Source organism: Daphnia magna, linkage group LG6 (assembly GCF_020631705.1).
Source record: "Daphnia magna isolate NIES linkage group LG6, ASM2063170v1.1, whole genome shotgun sequence".
Lineage (NCBI taxonomy): Eukaryota > Metazoa > Arthropoda > Branchiopoda > Diplostraca > Daphniidae > Daphnia > Daphnia magna.
In genome coordinates, this window is record NC_059187.1 from 8,485,184 (window position 1) to 8,508,943 (window position 23,760).

General features: G+C 40.9%; 1 protein-coding gene across 1 annotated transcript in view; it reads left to right on the forward strand.

The window, feature by feature from the left end:
* The window catches only part of LOC116925172 (zinc finger homeobox protein 3), an 85,835-nt gene that overhangs the window by 31,779 nt on the left and 30,296 nt on the right, over positions 1-23,760 (forward strand). Inside the window, 1 exon segment of the mRNA XM_045175728.1 lies at positions 17,755-17,895. The gene's annotated coding sequence lies outside the window, so the exon portion shown is untranslated.

Genomic DNA, 23,760 nt, shown 5'->3' on the forward strand with positions numbered 1-23,760 from the left:
GTTGCAGCGGATGACTTACACACTCGTCGTTTCTTCTTCTTTTTTTCCTTTTCCCCGGTTGTTGCTCGCATTATGCACAGCGTAAAAACAATAGTCGTCCTACTACGGGGTTAGGTAATGGACGTGGCATGGCGTACGAGAGGCTCTAACTGGAAAATGATGCGCTACATTGTACGATTTTATTTCCAACAACGGGCGTCCCGCGTTCTCTTAAAAATATTTTTCGAATGCAAAGAAGACAAGTTACAATTCACCAAGCCTCTTTCTCTCTTTTCTCTTGTTGTCTGTTGCACCTTTTTTTCTCTCTGCTCATTTATTTATTATCATTATTATTACTTGAAATTTATTTCTTTTTTTTTTTTTTTTTGCTTTTAAATTCATTCGACTTGCAGAGTGGCTCGATCTTGCCACTAATAAAATTCAAACAGTTCGTGACCAATTGCCATTCGATTCGAACGCTGGCGTGTGTTGGCTTTGTTCTTTTTTTTCTTCTCTTTTGTAACTGGGGGAAAACATGTGGATTGTAGGTGATCTGACACTACCGGTTCCAAACTGTTTTTTCGTGTAAATTTTGATTTTTTTTTTCTTGTTGTGATTTCATTTCGTCTTATTTTTAATGCATTTCCTGATGCCATTTGATTTTTTTTTTTTTGTTTACTTGTTGTTGCTTGAGGAATGCATCCAAGTTCAAATGGATGTCAGGACTCTTTTTGGAGAATCATATCCGCATAGTCAGGCTCTCTCGCAGTAATAACGATTTGACACATTGTCCATGTGCTTGTCCACTAGCGAAAGCACGAGACACAATCACTCGATCTCTGGTAAAGATCTTAGTGATCTTTGTGGTCCCTCGTTTGGCCGGTTAAATGTTAAACATTTACATGTCTTGTCGTTCGAGTTTTGATCCTAACGTTCGATCAGCAACAACAAACAACAGGAAGACGTGACGTGCAAAGAAGAGGAAGAATAAAATCTATTTTTTTTTTTCTTCTTCTTCTTTTCCTCCCTTTCATTTCACCCCAAGTCAAAAACTGGAGAAATATAAAAAGAAAAATCAAAGTTTGTGATTGACGGACAGGCCGGAGAGTGGCGCGCTCGGCCACCACTCACAATCGGCGTTTGGGGGGGTTGTATGTGTGGGAGAAAGAAAAAAAAAAGAAGAAATGAAATAAGAAAAACACGACTCCCAAATAAAGAAAAGGAAGAATCCCGTGTCTTCGAAAGATCGACAGGACCAGCAGTCGTCAAGAAAGAGAAGAAAAGCTTTTGATGATTTTGATGGAGAGGAGGCAAAAACGTTAACGACGACCAGCCAAAGAGGATAGTCTAAAAAGAAAAAAAGGAAAAAAGAAAATGAAAAGGAGGCAAAAACCCATTGGTTGGCGAGAGGGGCGATGATGATCAGACTGTCATATTTTCTCTCTTTTTCTTGAGGTTCAAGTTGGATGGTTGGCTCTCTCATTCAAAGCCACGTGAGAGAGAGAGTTATGCCATCGCTTATAATCTGTGAAAGCTCGAAACGAGCGACTGCTCAAGAAGAAGAGACCCTGGCAAGAAGAAGAACCATGGTGAGATCCCTACATCTCAGCGGGGGACCTCCTTCTCTTCCAGATTCTTCAGTCCTTTATTTTTTTTTTTTTTTTTTATTCACGAGCGCCACGAACCGTGTTGTTGTTGTTGCCCAGGTCTTTTTCTTACGAGAGGGGGGAAGGTTTTTTTTCTCTTTTTTCGCTTCACGTTGCTGTTACTGGTTTGTCGTATAGCTCCTGGCGAGACTCGCACTTGGCCTCCAATGGCATCCGATGGATGAATATGGTTTGTTCAGCTTGAGAGACTATATCCGCAAAAAGAAAAAAAAGGGAAGAGACGAATGAGAAAAGATGGGGGTATTATGTGCCTTTTGTGTCATTGGTAAGAAGAAAAACGTGCAATATAGCCGCGGTATTAAGCGTTTTGTCCGGCCTGCCCCGTTTGCACCGTGCGTTCCATCACACTCCATCACCAATACAAACAACCGTTCTCTATGTGCGTAAAGCATCTTCTAACCTTACCCACATCCGTATGTACTTGCCTCCGCCAATGTCGCGCGTTTCAAAGGGCACCTATAGGCACTTGCAAAGATTTTTTTTCTTTCCCCTATTCAGAAATTGAGAGAGAGAGAGAAAAAAAGGGGGGGGGGAATGAAATCTTAATTCGGAAATGTTGTTGACCTTTTCTCTTTTTTTCTTTCTCCAAACATTCTGCGCTTCTTGTGTGGCATGGGTTTCTGGCCATCCGAAAAGGCTCTCTGGTTGGTATGCCATTATGAATGGATGACCTAATTTGATCGGCCCGCTCTCACTGATTAGCAATTCCCCATCTTTTCTTTTTTTTTTTTTTATTGCGTTTGAACATCTGCAAAAACCAAATCTATTGGAAATGTGTCGTTGACGTGAACCTTGCGTCTGGTTTCACAAACTAAAAAGAAAGAAAAAAAAAAAATGTTCTTACGACCGATGGTTAATGGCACGAGAGGTGCGTGCGAGCGTGCCCACAATCACTGCGTGCCACCCAGAAAAAACAGCTGTGAGTGGATCCGGGTTTTTTTTTTCTTTAATTTTTTTTTTTGTGTGTGCCTTGATCATAATGCGACGTTTGTATGGTACCTCCTCAGCCATATACTTGGATAACGTATACGTTTTTTTTTTTTTTAACTGTACATAACTTGATTGAAGAAAATGAGGTAGACGGTGATCGGTCGTAAATTGGTTGCATCCGCACATTATGGAACTGTCGAAATCATCATCGACGCCAGAGCTACGATGGCCTTTCTGGTACTCATTTTGGCTTCATCTTTTTATTTCGCCATTTTCAAGCCAAGTTTAATGGCAATTGAATGGGAATTGGACGCTTTTCTTTTCCCTGAAATCAACTGAGAGAACTAATCGCTTCGAATGATCAATTCATTTTTGGTGATGATTTTGATCCCCGCCCTGTTTTCTTTTTTTCTTTCTGGATCGTTTTATTAGGAACAAAACAAGAGAAAATAATAATAATAATAAAAAAGCCCCGGTGCGTCTTTTGTCAACTGAGGTGTACATTTTCTCTCGTTTTTTTTCTTTTCCTTTTTCTTTTCTGATACCGTTGTAGAAAATAAATTCTTTTGTGTGATGCTGGGTGACACACAGAACAGAACGAGGAAGAATATCTTTCACATGTTAATGAAGAATTTCTCGCCCTGTTTTCACAATGTCTATCCATTTGGATTTTTTTATTTTCTCTCTCTCTGGAATGTATAGAAAATAATTTCGTGGGGGGGATTTGTGAGCTGTAGAGAGGGGGAGAGACATTTTAGCCTGAAGGAAGTATTTATATACGATTTCATATGAAACAGAATAAGAATTTGAGATTGACAATAATGGCGACCTTTCCTTTCAGTAAAAGAGAGGAAAAAAAAAAAAAAAACATTACAAACTAACTATATAATAATACAAGAACGAAGCGCAGCTGCAACCACTTTTCACTTAAACACACACACACACACACACGCACAGACACAAGAAAAAATTAACAACAGTCGCCAGAAAAACGACATTTCCGGTGTTGGGTTTATACAGTACATCATCTCGAGAATATACTAGCACTCCATATCCCCTCTTTCTCTCTTATGTGGCGTTATTGTTTTCTTCATTCGATGCACGTATTTTTTCCTAAAAGATAAGGTAAGATGGCCAAAAACTCTCCTTGTCCCTTAGCCCATCAGAGTGTGTAGCAATAAGTATTATATATACACGCTACAAGATTTGTCGCCAGTTTGTCTTTTGTGACGGCGACCCCAGTGCGCACAGAAAGGGAGGGTGTACTATTGCATAGCCTATTTCAGCTCTTGTCTTTCTCTACTTTATATTTTCGTAAGAAAAAAAAAAAAAAAAGGAGGAAATGGGGGAAGAAAGAAAAAGAAAAAAGAAGGAAGCCATTGAAAAAGTGTGTGGTGCCAATCAGAAAGGTTCACATCTTTGAAGACGATCAGCTTATGCGTTTATTTTGCTCGTCTCTCTTCCAATCTTTCTTCTGCCGAGTGCTGCATACTTTCTTGCCACTATTGAATGGGATCAATCAAGCGAACGGGTCGCATCGCAAAGGGGCGATGTTACAACCGAATGACGGAACTCGCAGGGGAAAAACAGATGCCGCGCGTTTCTATTCATTTTCCCATCGCGTAATTTTCGTGTCGTCTTTGCTGCATTTCCTTAAGTCTCTTCTCTTGTTTCCTACTTTTCTCTTTCTCTTTCTCTCTTTGTACAATTGTACACGCTTTGCATTTTTTGTCGGGGAATGGCGTTCTAAATGATGGTTGTATCAGCGGTACGATTTCTTTCTTTTTAGCGATGGTTATTTTTGAAAACGACGCTTATAGACTTGCGTGTTATTATCATTTGCTTTTTTTTTCTTCTTGGGAGGAGGAGTGGGGGGGGGGAGGTGCTGTAATCTTTGATGAGGTGAAAGACGGGTGGGTTACGAGCAAAGGGACATGGTTTCTGTTTACTTATTCGAAAGCTGTAAAGTACCGTATAATTTTCGAATTTTGGGTCGGTTTTTTGTTTTGTTTTTGTTATTTTATTTTGTTATTTTTTTTAACCTAAAGGCGAGATAAGACTGTGATTGGTCGACGCTTGTCTCCGATTCGAAATGGCGCGCCCCCCCATTATTACACAAGCGGTCGCAAGAGTTTGAACCCATTCGCCGTTTCCATCACGACTAATGTCAACTATTTTGCTTTCGACATGCACGAAAATACGTAATGGGAAACAAACGAGGGAAACGGTTCTTATTGGATTTCCTTGTTTGCCTTTTTTTTTTTTTCTCTATCGGTTCTATTTCGGTGGAGAGAGAAAAAAAGAGTCTTACTCATTCGAATCGATACACGCACACACGTTTTAAGGTGTGGCTTTTTTTTATTATTTTTCTATTTTTACGATTGCGTTTAGAAATAAAAACGAAGCAAGACATTATGGACGAGAATTTATCACGTGATGATTTGGTACCGACTCGTCGGAGGAAGTGTACGGTAAAACACGGTTCCGATCGGTTCGCTCAGATGTATAAATTATAATCTGGTACTATCATCGGAATGTCTTCTCCCTCTTTTTTTCTTTCTATGTGTGTAAGGGCCTCATGGATCTTAGCTCGCACACGAAATAATAAAAATAAAAAGATGGTGGTTTTTTTGGTTATGTGTGGCTGCTGTTGGTTTGGTTTCTAATCAGTTGGTTTCCATCTTTTTTTTTCTCTGTTTCTTTTGCTGGGACTTTTTTCTGTATCGCCGCTCGAACAAAAAAGATGAGGAATCTTCTTCCTCTCCTTTCTTGTGTGGGCCCGCTCTTCTAGGAGGCGCGCATACATTCCACAGTTTAACAGATGAAAATCTATTATAACATCGTTTCGTTGTCCACGAATTGTGAAATGCTGCCTGACTAAACTAAAAACCATCGCCGTATGTCGCCAACGAGAAATGTTGGAAGGGCATCGATGAACAACATGAGCAGCGACGACACAAATATTTTTTCTTCTTCTTCTTTTCTTAACCAATCGATATCTTTGATATTGAAATAGACTCTTAACTCGAAACTATGCGTGGGGGGGGGGGGAGGTTGTCGTACATGTGTAACACTCCCCCCTTATTTTCAAAGTGGGAGGGGGTCTTTCGACGTAACGCCCAGGGTTGCTATGGAAACAGTTTTCTAAAGCTATTGTTCCTTTTTTTTTTTTTTTTTCGCTATTTGGAATTTTTGTTTTCTTTAGAAAACTTGTCCCCATATGACACATTTCTTACCTTTAAAAAAGAAAAAAAAAAATCGTAAGTTTTTTGTCGCATCGTATTCCCTGCCTCTTTCAGATGTTTTCCTTTTGTTTGTTTAGCTTTTTCCGACCAGATCTCTCGTGAAATCAGAGACACTTTTCCGGTAAAAAACTAAACGTTTCGAATTTTTTTTTTGTCCAAACATGGTGACAGTATATTTTCCCTCGTACGAACATTTCAGTGCCAAACAACTTTTTTTTTTTTCAAATGAGGGAGGAATAGAAGAGGATGATTTATTCGACGAATAAAAACAACTGCAATAGACACACTCGTATAGATACGTATAAAAACAAGCTTCTTTTTTTTTTTTTCTCACTTCTAATACCACTGCGAATGGGTATGGCTTTTTACGTTGTTCAACAGTTAAAAAGAAAGGAAGAAAATGCGGAAAAATATCGGTTGGTTGGAGAAATCCGTCACGGTTGAAGCCCTGTTTAGGAGCGGTCAAACATACGACCAAAGGAGGGGAAATCAGTCGTTAAGTCAACTCGTTTGGATAAAATTAAAATGAGAAAAGATGAAAAAAAAAAAAAAAGTGCCTTTTATTTTTTTTATCACAAATTCTCGTACAATAAATTATTATTTACACACACACAGACACACAGACACGCGGAGGTTGTTTCTACACGTTCACATCAATAGGAATTGATGTGATTTACTATTTATATTTTTACGTACCAGTTGCTGCTGATGTAATTGACAGACCCCCCTTTGCTCTGTGTTTAAGCGTGACCAGGGTCTCGACCTGACAGTCCAGGCAACTATCCCCCTCCTCCCTTCTTTCTAACCTTTACTCATCCAATCCTCCTAATCTATACTGGCCCGGATTCCAAATCACCCTTCTGTATTTATTATAATACTCGTCGTATACACACTCTACTACTGCCGTGTTATCGGAACGATTTGTTTCCCTGGACGTGGCGCCCCACGATGGCGTCGACCCTCTTGATTCCCATGGAGACCGGTGCTTGCATTACATGTACAACGTTGGGAATCTACGCTATATCTAAAAGCCAAGGCGTCGAGCCATTAGGTTGATTATCGAAAAAAGTTGGGGTTAAACAGTTAGCGGAAAGTGGGGGGGGGTCAAAAATCAGCGCCACTTGATCGAATTGTATTTCTGGCCATCGCAGGCTGGCTTCATCTCACCCCTTTTTTTTTAAACAAAATGTTTGTTGGTTGAATAGGCCTATTAAACTGTAGAAATCGGGGGAGAAAAAAAAACCTTTGCTTGGCCGGCTGTTTGCAGCGCATGTTTATAGATTTCTGATATTGATTGAAAATGTCCTTACATATTGTATATATGTAAAGTTTGATCGGGTAGAAAGCGTAGAGGAAGCACATCTGTCGTGTCAACGGTTCCGCGTTTTTCCCAACTAGCGGACGATCTGCTGTAAGCCCCCCCTCCTCCAAGTTGTGATTATATTATTCATTGAATCGCCCAGTCGACTGGACTGGACTTGCGACACACACACACACATATTCAATTGGATTCACTCTTCTCTCTTTTTCTTTCACTCTTGTAGCGATTCACGTGTCTATCTCTACTGGCTGCCCTCTTTGTCAAATAGACAAATGCTGGCAGACACGGTTGTTTATAGGCCCAACTAGTTGTCGTATAAGAGTCTCTGATTCTTTTCTCTCTCTTTTTCCATCATGAATTAACTAATTGTGTCCGAGAGGCACACGGTATAGAAGGTAAAAAAGCTGGGGGATTTAATTCGATTCGACTTTGATGCCCCTACCGGTGCTGTTTGAGTTTTTAGCCTGGCCTGTTTTTGGATTGTTGACGATTAATCAAGTTCACGAGATGGCAGGGAGATGCTCTTGGTAAGTTTTGGTTTCACCCACACGAAACTTGGGAGCCGAATTGCCTTCTTTTTTTTTTATATTCTGCTCTCATTTTCCTAATGCAGTAGGACAAGAGGCAAGTTTTCTTCTCTCGAAATGTAGTGGAAGCTCTTCTCGAGTTGATGGACGTTGGTCAACAGCGATCCAACACGCTCCTTATAGTAAAAGGGGGAACATCGATTATCCCGATTGCATTATAGATTCAACCGTCACCCCATCCCTTTTGCATCCTTATTTACATCGGCGCAATGACCGACCGATCGACCCCTTTTCTTCTTTCTCTATCTACATGAAAAAACAAACAAGGGAAAACCATTGTGAGTACATTTTGTTCCAGCATCCATTTTCCCTTTTTTTTTTTTTGTTTCTAAGTCTGGACAAATAACAACAGAGTTGATGGTCGTCTATATTCACTTTTTGAAATAGGAAAAACAAAAAAGAAGAAGTTTCGTTTGTTTATGACCTGTGCGGACCCTATCTATGAATCGTCAATTGATTGATTTATTCTCTTTGACTATCCTTAGTGCACTCTTTTTTGTTTTATTCATCTCCTGGTTTGCTGGATGATGAAAACAATTCGAGTTTCGTTGTTTTTCGAGTTTCTGTCGTGGAGTACCATCAGCGGCCATTCATTAATAAGGGAGCGATGATCCCAACTACCCTTGGGTGGAAAAACAAAGTCTTGTGTTGACCATCATCAATTAAGAAACGAGGCCCCGATGATTAGTTGATTAATATAGACGGAGCAAAGAGAATTGGCCGCCACTGATCTATAATTCAATTAACTTGAACATCTCTTTTTTTTTGTGTGTGTGTGTGTGTGTTGTCTTCCTCCTTACATGCAGAGGGCAGCAGTAACGAAATGAGGAAGTTGAATCACCGGGGTCCGTGTACACCGCCCTGCACATTGAATTCCGATTACTTTTCGTTTTCTGCCCTTTTTTTTTTTCCTTTCTTTTTGTCCTCTGAAATTCAGTTTTTGTGTCTGATTATCCCCGTGATTACCTGAATACTCGATCAACCTACTTAACGTCTAGTAGCTTGAATAACTCTGGAAACATTACCGTCGGCTGGTCATGCGGTCCAGGTCATCAAATTACATTTTTAATCACCTGCTGGCGCGGGGCACACATGCAAAGATGCATAAACACACGTAGACAGACCCCGGTAGAGGGGGGGAAGAGGAATGAATAAAATAGCGAGAGACTAAACACAAACGCAATAGGCAGCAACAACAGCCTCTGATGATGATGTGCATCATCAGTGGGGTCGTCGCCGCCGAGACGCCCGCGACCCCGTGGACGTTAAAGGTCTGATTAAGACTATAGGTCTAGTCGACGTACACGCTCGGGACAGGTGCGCCTCAGGTGTGACGCGCTCGGAGAGGAACAGAAAAAAAATGGCTCAGGGGGATCATGTGGACATTAAATAACAATCAGAAAGAAAGAAAGAAAAAAATAAAAATAAAAACTTGCAGCGAACAGAGTGAACTGTTTGAATTGAGGAAAGGGGCGGCTGTGTTGGTGATGGTGGCGACGAGCCGGGGTCATCATCATCCTATTTAAATGGTTTTCTTTTTTCTGTCTAAAACAGTCGATATTATTAACGCGCAATATATGTATACATTTTTTTTCTTTTCTTTTTCGTTTTTGGGTGTGTGCTCCACAAATATACGTAGGCACGGAATTGGAATAGAATAGGGAAGGAACAGAGTACGTTTTACGGCTCTCAGCGGGGTGTAATTTTAATTCAACCGGCGTGTGGCGCCATCGCGGACATCAAATAAGAGAGCAAGAGAGTATAGTCGTAGGTATTGCTGCAGCATTTGGAACGGCGTCTCTTATTTCTTCCCCTATATTCGATACGACCGAAATTGCCGGCCGATTGCATGTACGTTTTTGTCTGTTGGGAGTGAAATTCCTTTTTATTTGTTTTCTGGTCGATGGTTCATCATCCCAGGTCTCAATCTCGGTGCACATGACCAATGACGTCGAAAAAATGTTGGTCGATTTGGGGAGTTTGAAAATCGAATGATTTTCAACAACAATAAAAAGGGAAAAATGAAGAAAGAAATGTCTTATCAGTATGCAGACATTCGTCCTAATCTGAGAGATGCACTTCCTTTATATTCATCTAGAAGACGAGGGAATGGGGTGGGGGGTATAAGTCTTGGCGTCTGGGGCTTATTCAACAACTGGAATGTTACGTACGCATACTTTATGGTACGATACATCGATTCTTTTGCTTTTTTTTTTATACACTCGGTATACTGATAGCGTAGTTTGGTCGTGACTATAATGGCGGCCTATTGTTTGATCGGAAACGCCACACGATGACAATGTCATCGAATCGTTTTGAAGGTTTTGTTACAAAAATTCGTGGGGGAGGGGGGGGGGGATGGTGGTGCCATTGAAGGCGAACAGTTTCTTCTGAGCGTCGTCGTGACGGAACTCGTTGCAATGGCACCAGCCAATACCCGAAAGGACAGAATAATATGTATATATAGGCACATACACACCATGCCGCTATATACAACGTCAAAGCTTAATTTGATGGATTGCCGCATTCCGAACGAATGAACGAACGAAGCCGGTTTGCACGAAGGATTCTCATTGTTCTTTCGCTTCCATCTGTTTTGTTTTCTTACCTTTTATTTGTTTATTATTTATTTATTTATTTTTTTGTTCTTCTTTTTGTGTGTGTGTGTGTGTGTGTGAGACATTCGTTAATGGCGGAAAAGGGACGAGCCTTATTCCGGTACACTTTTTTTGTGTGTGTGTGTGTTTTTACTTATTTTGTATTGATAACCGTTTTATTGTTTTCTCGCGAGTTGCCGCCGCCATGTTGGTGTGCGTGTACGGCTACATTGAAAACCAGCTGTTGTCAATAGACGAAATAGAAAGGTGTACGATAGAGTAGATTGTAATATGCATACCGTGTTTAGCTTGTTTGTTTAGGAAGAACAGAATTCATTATCCACGCTCGTTTTTTTTCTTTGATTGGTTTTCCGTGCATCTGTTTCATCGATGTGGTCGTCCTCCCTGAGCTGAGGTGGAGGGGGGGGCTCAACCAGCGGACGTTTGGCCAGGTGTGTAGGTGTGCCGGTCCGGTTGCACACGGAGGAAAAACGAAAGGGGGGAAGAAAAAAATGTATAACAAAAAGGGAGGAAATAAAAAAAAGGCGCAATGTAGAAAGAAAAGGCGTAAGAGTAACGACGCGGTGCTCTTTCAGTGTCGAGGCGCCGCCGGCGCCTCCAGTCGGTCTTTATCTGCCCTCCTTTGCGCTTTTCCGCCTTTTAATACGTGAATTGTCCCTCGTGTGTGTGTGTGTCTGTGTGTGGGGGAATGTGTATGGGAGTCGCAATAATTTTGCAAAGCCCAACTTTTGCTATTTATTTTTTGTTTATCGAATGCGTAGAAGCTACAGTCATGATTGACGCATTTTTCTTTCGTAAATCCAAGCCAAAAAAGAATAAACAAGTTATGGCAGTTGATGTGCGATATCGCATTCACGAACAAGGACAGAGATTGTGTCAGGTGAGGTACCATTCCCCCTCCTATTACAGCCGCTTCCGGGCGGATGCGTCACGCATGCCATCTCCCATTTTATGTCTTGTTTCGCCATTTTATTTTTTTTATTTTTTGTCCTTTTTGTTTTTGATTCAATATCGCTTTTAAAACGTTTCCAAAACTCTGGATGCCATTTTCTTGCACTGACAGTGGCCCTCCCACCTGATGACACCCTATTTACAGAGGGGACGATATGAAAATGATATGATTGACCTCTGGTGGCACGTCATTTTGAATCGACCCTTCATTTGACTTTGTCGGTTTGGCGCATCATCTCCCTAATGTCTGTCTCCATGTCAGGGTGACGCATCCAATAGTACCCCAAACGTCGTTATCTTAAGACGATGAATTGTGGAAAAAGAAGCGAGAAGCTTCAAAGTATAAGTAAAGAAATAAAAAAATTGGGGGGTTTTGCGCCACTCACGCGACGCTTCCATCATCGGCCTCTTCTCCCACTATACACACACACACACACACACACACTAATTCACGATATAGTCGTGCGCGACGACGTCGCTCAATCGCTGGCGTTATAGGTTACGTTGTTGTAAGCGTAAAAGGAGGCCTCTACTGGTTTAGGAAAGAGAGAAATTTGGAGCCTCCTCTTGATGTGTATCGTTGATGATATTATTATTTCGATTGCAGTTGTTTTCGTTTCGTTTTCTTTCTTTTCGGCTCTTGTTTGTTTCCTTGATCAGCACGAGGAAATTGAAGAGAAAATGGGGAGAAGGAACTTTCCATCTAGGAGCGGAGGCGTGTGTGTGTGTCTTACCCTCCAAAATGATTGTGATTGCCTTTCGTGTACCGCACGATGAATGACGTCATAGCTCTTTTTCTTGTTATTATAATTTCTTTTTATATTTTTGTTGCCTTTGATGTCGCTGACGTTTTTCTTTCTTTTTTTTTTATTCCCCGCTCGTTTGCTCTTTGATCTGCTTGGCTACATTATTTTTATTTTTTTTTATTTCTAACTGCCCTCCGTGTTTTTGTTACACGTTCTGGATTTGACCTTGTTGATTCTCTACGTTTTGCTAACCTCTTTTCTCCCCCTGAATGAAAGAGAAACAGGGCAGGGCTATTGGGCTCGTCTTGGGACCGTGGAATCACCTAAATGTGTAATGCGATTGCCCCCCAATCCCCCTCTCCGTTTACTCGTCTTTTTATTGATGTTTGACCTCTCGTTAGCGGTGACACCGTGTTTCGCACCCTTCGCTCTTGGCTTCGCGTTGTAATCCTAACTCTATACAGCGGCAATTTTCGAATTGACTTACCTAATGAACTTTCCAAGTCTGCCGTTTGGACGGACGCTTGATGATGGGCTCGGGGTAGTGACTCGTTTGTGTATGTGTCTCTGCGTGAATGATGCGCGTTTTTAGACGTTGACTTTGGGGGGAGGTGGTTGGTGACGCCGTTGGGAGCTCTTAGGGAAGGAGGGGTGGGTTAGCTAAGAGTCACTTTTAGTTGGGGCTGGGAATGGTGGGGGGGGGGGTTGGCGATTTAGATAAAAAGGTCAGAGAATCGATAGATTTTTTAATAAATTCTTGGGATTGAATTTTGGTTGAAGAAACATTGATACTCCACCTCCAACGCATTGAGCCCTTACCGAAATTTAAATGTTCCGCTTTGGAATGTCTATGGAGCGTGACTGACCAAAAGAAGAATTGCTGGGCAACTGGACACGTCGTTGTTTGTTATCGTCGTCTACCGTTTAGTGTTATTAAGTCTAGTCAGAGTCTGCCGTTGTTGTCGATTGCCCGCTCTTGGCACCGATCAAACCCCACCTTGGAACGAAGCGAAACATTGGCTCAATGGGAGAACATACACACACACACAAAAAAATAAATAGGAGACCAGTTGGGGGAAATAGATATGGTTGGCTTTGTTTTTATTTTATTATTTTTTTCACTGTGCCTAACGTCCAGTATTGATCGCATCGCATGTATAAAAATGGAGGAATAAGAGGGGCAGAGGACGGTGGGGTTTTGGTAGGAGGTGGAGTGGAAGTGTAAAAGCAAAAAGGGCCGGCACACACAGTTTCTCTTTTCCACGCTTTTCGGCCTCTCTCTCTCTCTCTCTTTGGACTTTACTTTTCGCCACTAGATACACACATCACATATAGTCTATACACATTTACTATAGACTGGGACAACTCTGTGTGTGTGTGTACACAGGGAGGAAGAGAGAGGACCACCCTCTCCTTTAGCGCTGCGACTATAACGACCTTTCTCTCATTCTCTCCTTAGCTACAAGAGAAGCCATTAACCGGTGTGGCCGGTCCATTTGTGCCAGCACTAGTATTAGTAGTAGTGTGCCTCGAGTAATTAATTACTAGGCTGCTCGTTAACAGTATTAAGCGCACCCGAGGGGGGGGGGACTTGTAAATACAACGACTGGGAAAAGAGACGGTGACGTGTGGAGTAGTATCGTCGCATTAGTGTAATAACTCTGCCACATCGCCGCCATCATCGACTGACCTACACTGCCATTGTTTAGTTTTTTCTCTCTTTCTCTTTCTTTCTTTTTTTTACATGTCTGGACTACTTGTTTATTTTTATTTTTATTTATTTATTTATTTTAAAACTCATTTCACAGCTTATCCGCTTTCTGGTGCGTGAGTTGTTGAGGGCTCGAAAAAGAAGAAGAAAAAGCGGGTCGATATATCGATTGCGTTATTGATTAATTAACAGAGGGCGAAGGAAGACCATCGGTCAGCGCTTCAACACTGTTGCGACGCTCTCCCGTGGCTGTATGAAATTTCTAAAGCGTTTCTAGTAGGGGGAGTAGGGGTAGTCGAGGGGGTAGGAGGCCGGAGAGAACGGAATATAAAATGGCAGTACAGATAGGGAGTACGTATATACACACATATATATACAACAACTTTAATAATGCTGTCGCTGGGGTCAGCAGCAGAGATTGTAAAAGAGGGGAGAAAGAAGTTGCACGTAAAATCAAAAAGAAAAAGAAAAAAAAAAAGAGAGAAACATAAAGAACGAGGGTGGGGGGTGGAAGAGGAGGGAAGTGTGTGTCCGAGAGATGAATCTCGGTGTAGTGTGGTGTAGGCGCTAATGGGGATGAAGAGAGGGAGAGACTTGTGTGCGTCTACACAGTACATGGAGTATTAACAAGTCCGTCGGGATCGTGTTATATCAGCTTAACCTTTTTCTAACTAACTTGGGTAAATGACGGGCGGGACGAGGGCGTGGAATACGCGCACATAGTCTATACATGTGCGGTTGGAAAGGAAATGAAAAGAGGTTCATGATGAAATGGGAAAGGGCAACCATAAAAAGAAGAAGAAGAAAAAAAAAAAAGCCAAACAACAACGTGTGACGACGAGTTAGGACTAATTAATCGCCAGGGAACTCTTGTGTTGTGTAATGTTTTGTTTGCTTGTGTGTGCGTTTGTTTACAGGGATCGAGTGTGTAAAGTAAGGGCACAAAAAGCGATGAGTATACGCCGGTCTGCTTAGTATTTTATATTTTTGTTTCGTGTGTGTTGTTTGTGTGTCGGGACAAATTAGTCGTTGTTGGGGCTATTGATTAAACAAAGAAAGGAGGAGGGGAGGTTGATAATGACGTCACCGATCAAGGGACACGCTGAGAAGTGGTGGGATTTGGTGAAGAAAGAAAGATGGGCGCATAGAGAATGGCGTTGCCATTAGATGTATTGTCGCTGTTCTCACGACCATAGCGCACAAAAACGGGCCAAACGGCCGCTAGTGGTCCGGCACGTTGCAAGGTATTTTTCCTGTAGACGTTCTTCTTCTTCCTCTTCTTCTTCTCGATTGACCATTAAAAAAAAAAGAAAAAAACAGTTTTTTTTTCTTTTTCGGTGGCTGGTGGACGGAATGGCAACAATGCTGCCAAGTCAGCTCTGTCCAATAAAGAGACAGAAAAAATAAGAAAAAGGCATAAAAGCTTTAGCTCTCTTTTCTCTTGGGCTCTTGCTTCTCCCTCTTGGCCAAACAGGAAATTGGGGGCTTCATAATTGTTGCCCTATTCAATGATGGATGATGAGAGAGAGTCGTCGTCCGGACTCTTTTTTATTTTATTTTTATTTTTTTCATTTTGGCTATGTGTCTAAAGCTTCTAAAACACACACACACACACACATAACCAGTAGCTCTCTCGTTCGTCTCATATTCTTCTTTTCTTTTGGGCCGTGGCTGCTGCGTGACCGCCAGTTTGTTTTTTCCGAAACGGTTGGCTGGGCTAGTCCGTTCCAGCACGATCATCTCACTCTCTACGTTCCTCCTTTTTTTTATTCTTTCTGTTCATTCATTCTTGCCCCCCCAAAAAAAAAAAAAATGCCCGAGAGGAGCTCGGGGTGTTCATTGCTCCCACTCGTAGTTCGGGGAGGAGAGAAGGCACATAAAGAAGTAAGAAATGTCTGCTCATTCAACAGATGAGCAATGATGCTGAATTCTCAACCGACTTGACTCTGACCGTTGCCGTGGAATTGAATTCAAACAAATGAATAAATACTTTGTATGTGTATCTTCTACCCTTTGGTCCATTCGTCTCTTTTTTTTGGGGGGGAATTCTTTTCTTTATTGGTTTGAAAGAATAGGAGGAAAGAAAAAAGATGGATGGAAGACGCTTCTATTTAGCAAATAACCACTTGTATAGGGAGCGCAAAACAAATGTGCCAACATTTTCTTCTTCTTCTCAGAAGACGCCGTGAAAACGAGAGAGAAAAAATAAAATGCCTCTTTCGTGCCATTGTAGTGTGGCCTTTTTCTTTCTGCTCATTTGCATGTGTTGCGAATTTCGATGCTCGCCGTTTATGGGCAAGCGGCGCACCGGCCGCGAACTCATTGAGGACGGGACTCACTGTTGAATGCTTGCGCAATAATTCCTCCAAACACCCTCTTCTTCAAAATTATAATAGTGTCGCAACAATCAATTTATTTATTTTTATTTTTATTTTTATTTTTTTCAATTCTTATTTTGGAGCGTTTGTTGTTCAACACATTGTGTATCCTTTTTTATTTTATTTTTCCGTTTCCCGTACGGTTAATCAGGGAAGGGTGGCCCGTTTCTCCTTTTTGAATTCCAATCGACGCCATTGATCAACGTCGCCAGACAGCGCCAGGTATACAGATGAGAGTGATACTCCTAAACGCAAAAGGACACAGACGATATTTTCAAAACAGTGCGCGTTTTTTTTTTGTTGTGCCCAGTGTCTCTGGATTTTCCCAAAAGCTGTGACTCGTTGACTCGATGATCTCTTGGATGTTTGCCCAACAGCAGTCAGTTTCTTCGTGACTGTTGATGATGAAGGCTTATTTTTTTATTTTTATATATTTTTTTTCTTCTTTAAACTCGTCTTTGTGCAGTTGAGGACGTCTCGCATTTCCTGGCAGTCTAGAGGGGTCTGTTGTGTTTGATCAGGTGATATTTCATCAACACCTGAACGAAGCCCTTGGTTTGGTTGTCGAGAGCAAAGAAAATGTTGTATTAGTTTGTAACAATTGGATTGAGGGAGGGCAGCTGCGAAAGAAGAAGACAACTCTAATTAGACGTTCGTGCTGGAGGGCGTAACTTGTTGCCAGATAGCTCTTCAAGTAGATTCGTTCTATTTTGATGTCCTCTATAGTCTCGATTTCCTTTTTGTGTATTTTTTTTTTTTAATACTCCGTTTTTTTGACACCGTTTGAGGCGAATGAACTCGAACGCGACGACGGGACAGGCCACTTTTTTCTTGTCAATCCTTTAGCGCTTTCCAATTGTGTTTGATTGAGGAAGTAATCGTTGTCCATTTGAATTGAATGTCATTTTGTTTTTTGTTTTTTATTCACCCATCGAGTTTTAAATTTGAGATTCAGTTTGTTTGTTTTTCTAAATATAGAAGTCATTTCTGTGATCTCCGAACATTGTGTTGACATCGGACAGAGATTTTGAAATCGAATTTTCCGCCCGGCCAATGAGTTCTTGGTTTTGGTCAGGCGGGTTTGTTTTGGCTTTCATACCGTTGATGAGAATATGCATTAGAAATGAAGGGAATATTATATACTATGTTGATTTTCGTGTGGATCACGGTGACCCCTCACCGTCGATACATGTATACATGGTCTACTTATATGCGTAGGCAAACACATTGAATATTACAACATATTGTTGCATAGAACATTGATGCAGATGACGATCGCTGCACACTACAAGGGCATAGGCACACACACACACACATGATCGTGCATTAATCAAATGCATGTCGGGTGCGGGTGCGTTCTGCAACTGACTGTTTGATCTCCATAGGGCAGCCCCAGTCTCTCGCAGAGATACTCATTAGATAGTCAAAGAAATATGAAGAGGATCCCCCCTCTCCCGCCGAAAACATCTGAAACTCCGGATAGAGACGGGTCAAAGAGCGGCAGAGAGACTTTCATGTTGTTGTGTGTTTGAATATTTTCTGGTCAATATTTGATTGTGGCTTTTCCATTTTGATTCATTTTTTTCTTTTCTTTTCTTTTCTTTTTTGTTATTTTTTTTAGGACATCTACCATCGGTAACGGAGGGACAGCCACGTACTAAATAGTCGCCCCATTTGGCCGTCACGTGATGCAGCGCTTTCCCAGCTGGATCGTGTGATTCGTAATCTCGGAAAACTTGCAGCAGATTACGACGGACAAAAGGTAGGATTTTTTTTTTTCAAAAATATTTTTGGCTTTTTATTTCTTTCTTTTTTGTTGTTGTTGGTGTTTGCCGTCGTTGCGATATGTCGCAGACATTCCCTTTGATATTTCGGTCAATGTTCTGAAAAGATACAATGTGGGTGGTTTAAGGGAGAGGGATTGGTGATGGCATCCGTTGATCACACCATCCAACATCCCGTTTTTTTTTTTGTTTTATTTTTATTTTGCATTGTATTTATTCGATTCCCATTTTGGGGGGGAGGGGGGTTTCTCTTAAGAAAGAAAAATGATTATTATAACAGCACGACCAAATAGGTGGAGGATGTATGCTGGTTGCATTTTTAAAACGCTATTTTGCATATTAAGAAAAAAGGGAATGAAAGTCAGAAAACAAAAAGGAAAATGGGTCCCTCGTCGGGTTAGATAAATGAATAGAGTGCTGCTACTATTGGCAAGTGAATTATTTCTTGCTCAATCAGCAAAAAAAAAAAAAAAGAAAAGCGGGGAGTCGAAATTATGCGCATGACATTCTTCTTTGGAAATGGTTTTTGATTAAAAAAAAAAAAAAAAGCTTTTCTTTTTCTTTTATTCATGACGAAAAAAAAAAAAGAAAAGAAGAGGACTTATTGTTTGGCTAAAATGAAATAAAGCGGATGGACTTTATTATTATATTATGATGATGATGATGATTATGATTGTGTGCGTATTTGCTGCTCGAGTCCTGAAATCAAAGAACAGGAAGGGGATATATGCGGCCCTGCTTTATATTAGATTTTTTTTTTTTCTATTCGAATGAGAGAGAGAGAGAGAGAGAACAGGAAATCAGTTTTGTAGAAAATGTGTAGCCATTTGTTTGTGTAACGTTGTGATCGGAAACCTTGTGTCTTTTGCTATCCGCTTTTTATTTTGGAACTCTTTTGTCTCTCCTATTGTTGCGTCCAGTTCATAGACATTGTCTGGCGTATTTCTTTTGATGCGTTGAGAGAGAACACACGGTAGTAGGTCGCTGGCCGCGTCCATATTGTCTATTCAAATTACCCGAATGGTTACCGACTTGTTCACTATCCGTGAACTGGGCCGTGCACACATTTCTAATATTACATTTCCTCTGCGTGAACTATCATTTTTTGTTTTGTTTTCCCCCCTTTATCTTTTTCGTTGTTCATATCTGACGCAATTTTTTAAAAGCTCGTTTGATTCATTTCCAGCAATTTCCACCGTTTAAACTTGATGGAGAATCACGAAGACTTGTTTTCTTTTTGAGTGGCAATGCTACCGAACAAAGAGAGGGTGGGGTAAGGAGAAATGCGGGGTGGGGGGGGGGCTGCTGCACTAAAGGGTTTCGAAAAGTTGACTATAGCGTGTCGATATCCCTCTCTATATACGTGGTCTATGAGAGAAACGGACGGTAATATTACCACGATATTATCTATATAATATAATATTTATATGATAAGTCCAGTTGATGATTGCCCGGTGCACACACCACCGGCCGTCGCCAGCGAGCGGACCTCCAACGGTCGGCTTGTTATTGGTGGCCAACTTTTTTTTTTTTCTTGTTTATTTTCATTTTTTTTTTTTTTTTTTTTGTGAGCTTTGAACGCGTCCAGCATATAGCCAGACCACAAGTTTTATATGCCCTTTTAAACAAAAACAAAAAAAAAAAACAATATATATGATAACACACGTAGCTAGAAACACAAGGCAAAAAACATGCTGCCCGACAGTTGAGCGAAGGGCGATTCTTTCTTTTTCTTTTAAGTTTTTTTTTTTTTCTTCTTCTTTTCATTCTAATCAAACAGGACCAGGTGATGAGGGTTTTGAAAGTTGGTAAAACTATGAGAGAGAAAGGGGGGGAGCGACAGCGGGCACAACATACACAAAAATGAAACAGACGGGGGCCAAAGCTGAAAAAGACAGACGCAAAGTTTTCACGAGAATGACCATCACAGCACGCCACTGTTGTTATTGTAGTTTCTCTCTCTCTCTCTCACGTACAAGCATTATTTTTTTTCTTTTCATTTTTTGATTGGGAATCAAAGAACTTTATTACAAAGTATAAATGTGGTGCGTTGTGGCCGTGCGCGCATCGTTCTTATACATGGTAGGTGGGGGGTGGGGGGGAGGCGACTTTTTGACACACACACACCGCACACAATTTTTTGGATGGGTTATTATTTTATTCGTGACTTCATGTTTCTTTTTTTTTTCAATCAAAGAACTAATCAACGACCAAATAATGAATTATGTTAATTTACCCCTCACGTCTTGTGTGTGTGTCTTTCTTGATGAAAGAAAACGAACTTTCCCAAACATGTCGAGCGCAAAAGAAATGTCAATCAAAAAAACTTTGCTCCCCCCCCCTCCACAATTGAAGACGAAGAAAAAACAACTTTTTTTTTTCTTCTTTCTATGAACCCACAGACCGAGCGACCCTGCAGCTGTGTAATTAGAACAGAGTGAGGCCTCCTTTCTTTTCTTTTGATAATTAAACTTTACCTGTCCCTGGCTGTATGAAGAGAGAAAATGCGCAAAAGGGACTTGCCATACACACACACACACACACACATTCAAAAGTCTATAGATAATAACAAGATCGGAGGGAGGGGGAACTGTCGTGTCACTCGTTACTCTGTTCTTATGTTTGGTGCCTCTACTTATAATATGCGCAGGAAACAACAACAACAACAACAAGATACAGAAAAAAAAAAAGCAAAAAACTTAATTATGCCACATCTTTTGGGTGTCGTCATCAAACCAATGATCTCCCCCCCCTCTAGTTCCCCAAAAGAAAAAAAGGTAAGAGTAGATGTGTGTAATTAGCAGTTACAAGAAAAGGCGCCCTGCGTTATGGGTTTGAAATTTTTCGTGACAAGTCGGAAAGAAAAAAAAGGTACAGACACGTAGGGCAAGTAAAGAAAAGGTTTCGCCTCTCGTCAGATTCATCTAGAAGCAGAACGAACAACAAGTCGAGGAATACAAGGCAGAGACAGAGAGAGTAATAATCATGGTATAATTAGAGAGTGCAAAAGCCAATGGCAATCAGACGGTCGGCGTCACTGTCAGTTCTTTTCTTTCTATATACCTGTTTCAGATTATTATTATAACATTTCCCTTTTTATTTTCGTGTGTGTGTGTGTGTGTGTGTGGTGTGGGGATGTGTGGATATCTCCTCCTCCACCTACCTCCCACTGTCGAGGAAGGTGGGAGAAGGTGACTCTTTTTGCTTCGCTCGTTGCTCTGTCAGTTGAAAGAAAAGAGGAGACGAAGATGAATTACGCTTCGGGCCTGATTGTTGCCCAAATGATTTTTAATAAGGCCACCTCCACCCCGTATCCCTACCACTATCGTTGTTGTTATTCCGAGTTGTTCTTTGTGTGTTTAGACTCGTTCCCGTCCGAACACGGAGAGGTCTTTTTTTCTGTTTTATTTTCTCGATTATTTCTATTTTTCAAAGTAATAAGCAAGGAGGGGACACTCCCGAAAAATCCAGACAAAGCGGAACTGCCCTCCTTGCAATGTGTAACGCACGCTAACTGTTATTTGAACAAGAAATCGGTTCGTTGTTGGTTCGTTGCAGGCTGTCGTTGAAAACAAGCCGACAAACAGCAATCACCCGCTTTTCTTTTCTCTCTTTTCTTTTCCCCCTTTCCTTTTAGTGAACGAGAAACGAAAAGAAAAAGAAAAATTCAATAAAAATAACCCAAAAATTGATGTGAAATAACTAAAGAGGGAGTCGTCGATTCGAGAAGATTAGGTGGGCGGTTAAAACAGGAAAGCCGTTTTTTTTTTTGTTTTTTTGTTTTTTTATTCTACCAAAAAATAAATAAATAAATACTGCCGCCTCTATCGATATACATGTGCAGTTAGTCGGTAGACACAGTGTGTAGCAGAGTATATAGCGTGTGTATAGGGCTTGCACGAGTGCAGCATTGTTCGTCGCGCACCACCGATTCCGAGCTGGCAGCTCTCTCGTCTGTCGGCAGATAAATGTTCCATCCATCGTCACTTGTTTTTTTTTCTATTTTCTTTTTTCTTTTCTTACCTTTCTTTCGTTTTTGGGAGGCATGGCGTAGAGCATTTTAGTTTTAGTTTTTTCAAAGAAAAAAATCTGGAGGATTAAGTAAAAAAAAAAAGAAGGAACCACCAAGTCTTTACCGCAATGTCTCGGAACAAGATAAGAAGACTACGCAATTAGGTAAATAGGGAAAAAAAAAGGAGGGAAATTACATGTGCGGAGCATTTTTTTTTTTTTTCTACACTGCAGCACAACTAATGATATCGTCATCCCGTAAGGTTATCGAACTTTTATAGTCTTCTTTTCTTTGTTTATTTAATGATATCAATTTTTATTGTATTTTACGATAGGAATGTGTTATTGAACTCTGGGTGCCTATCGTCGTGAGTCAATCAAATAACGAGGCAGATGGAAGATTATTATTTTAATTTTTTTTTTTCGATGCGCAAACAAAAGGAAACAGCATAAAAATGGCAGTTGGGAGAGCTTTAGCGTTCATTTTGCTGTTGGAACAAGCCGCGTAATGAAATCCGGTAGGTAGCAAAGAGGATTGGGTGAAGCGCATAATGAGTTTGAGAGAGAGAGAAAGAGCGGAGAGTATAAGGGGGTAGTGTAGCATCATTATGTCTGGCGGGAGCGTGTGCGCGCGCGGACTCCAACGTATACACGAATGATGATGATGAAACACTCTGCTCCGCCCTCCCCTCGCCTTTTTTTTTTTGTTTTTTGTTTTTTTTTTTGTTTGTTCTGTAAACAAATTAAACGACAAAAACGGCGTGGAAAAGTCCACCGTTTTGATGACGGTCTCTTCGATGAATTGATTTGTTTGGAGTTCGGAAATGGTAATTTTTGGTTGGCAGTTCACTGACCGCCTCGGTGCCAATGGGTCTGATCGCTTTTGAGATGCGCACTGCCTGCACTAATATTCTGTTGAGTAACAAAAAGTGAAACGGAATTCTCTTCTTCTTCTTCCCCTTTTAGTTCTTTTTATTTTATTTTATTTTATTTTTTTCTCGTTCGGATCTATAAAAGCAACAAGATGCCTGGAGAAGAAAGCATTTGTTTTGTTTTTTTTGTTCTCCCCTCGACAGCTGTTAGATCTGTGTGTGTTTTCCCTTTATCGCTTAAAACCTACTGCCATCCTCATTCTGCGCTGCGTTGCCTCTTATGTGTTCATCTGTTGAGAAATGAGAAGAAAAAAGAGTTTTTCATTTATAGAGGTGCAGGAGGAGTCCCGCCGTAAAAGACGAGCCGACTAGTAGAATTTTCAATTACGCACACATGGAACGCGTAACCAGTGGAGGGATCATCAAACCGGTGACGACATCTTTGATACTATGAAAGAAAGAAAAAGAAAAATGAAATAAAGACACACGGGTCTTCAACGAAAGTAAGGGGGAAAAACACACACACAAAAATTAACCATCCAAACTAACCGGGGGGGATAGTACGTCAAAGATTAAAAAAAAAAAAATCAAAAAAAAAATTGAAAATAAAATTTGGCGCACGCGTTCACGATGGTTATAATATGCGCTCCGTCAAGGTAAAGATTGCCCGAGGCGATGTTCTTCCGTCAGTTGTTGCTGCCACGAAGCAGCGTCGCTCACACCAACTGAAATAAGTGAAATTAAAAAAAAATAAAGGTGAACAGAATTTAACCAAAAAAAAAAGAGAGAGACTTGCAAGTTGGTCGTCTACCCGTCCGCACATAATAGGATTAAGTGCGACACACACATAAAGAAGACGACAGCGAAACCAGGGGGAGAGACTAACAGAGGGGGTGAGGGATTACTCCACTATAACACGCAGCCATCCTCTTCTCTTTATTTAAAAACGAAAAATCTACA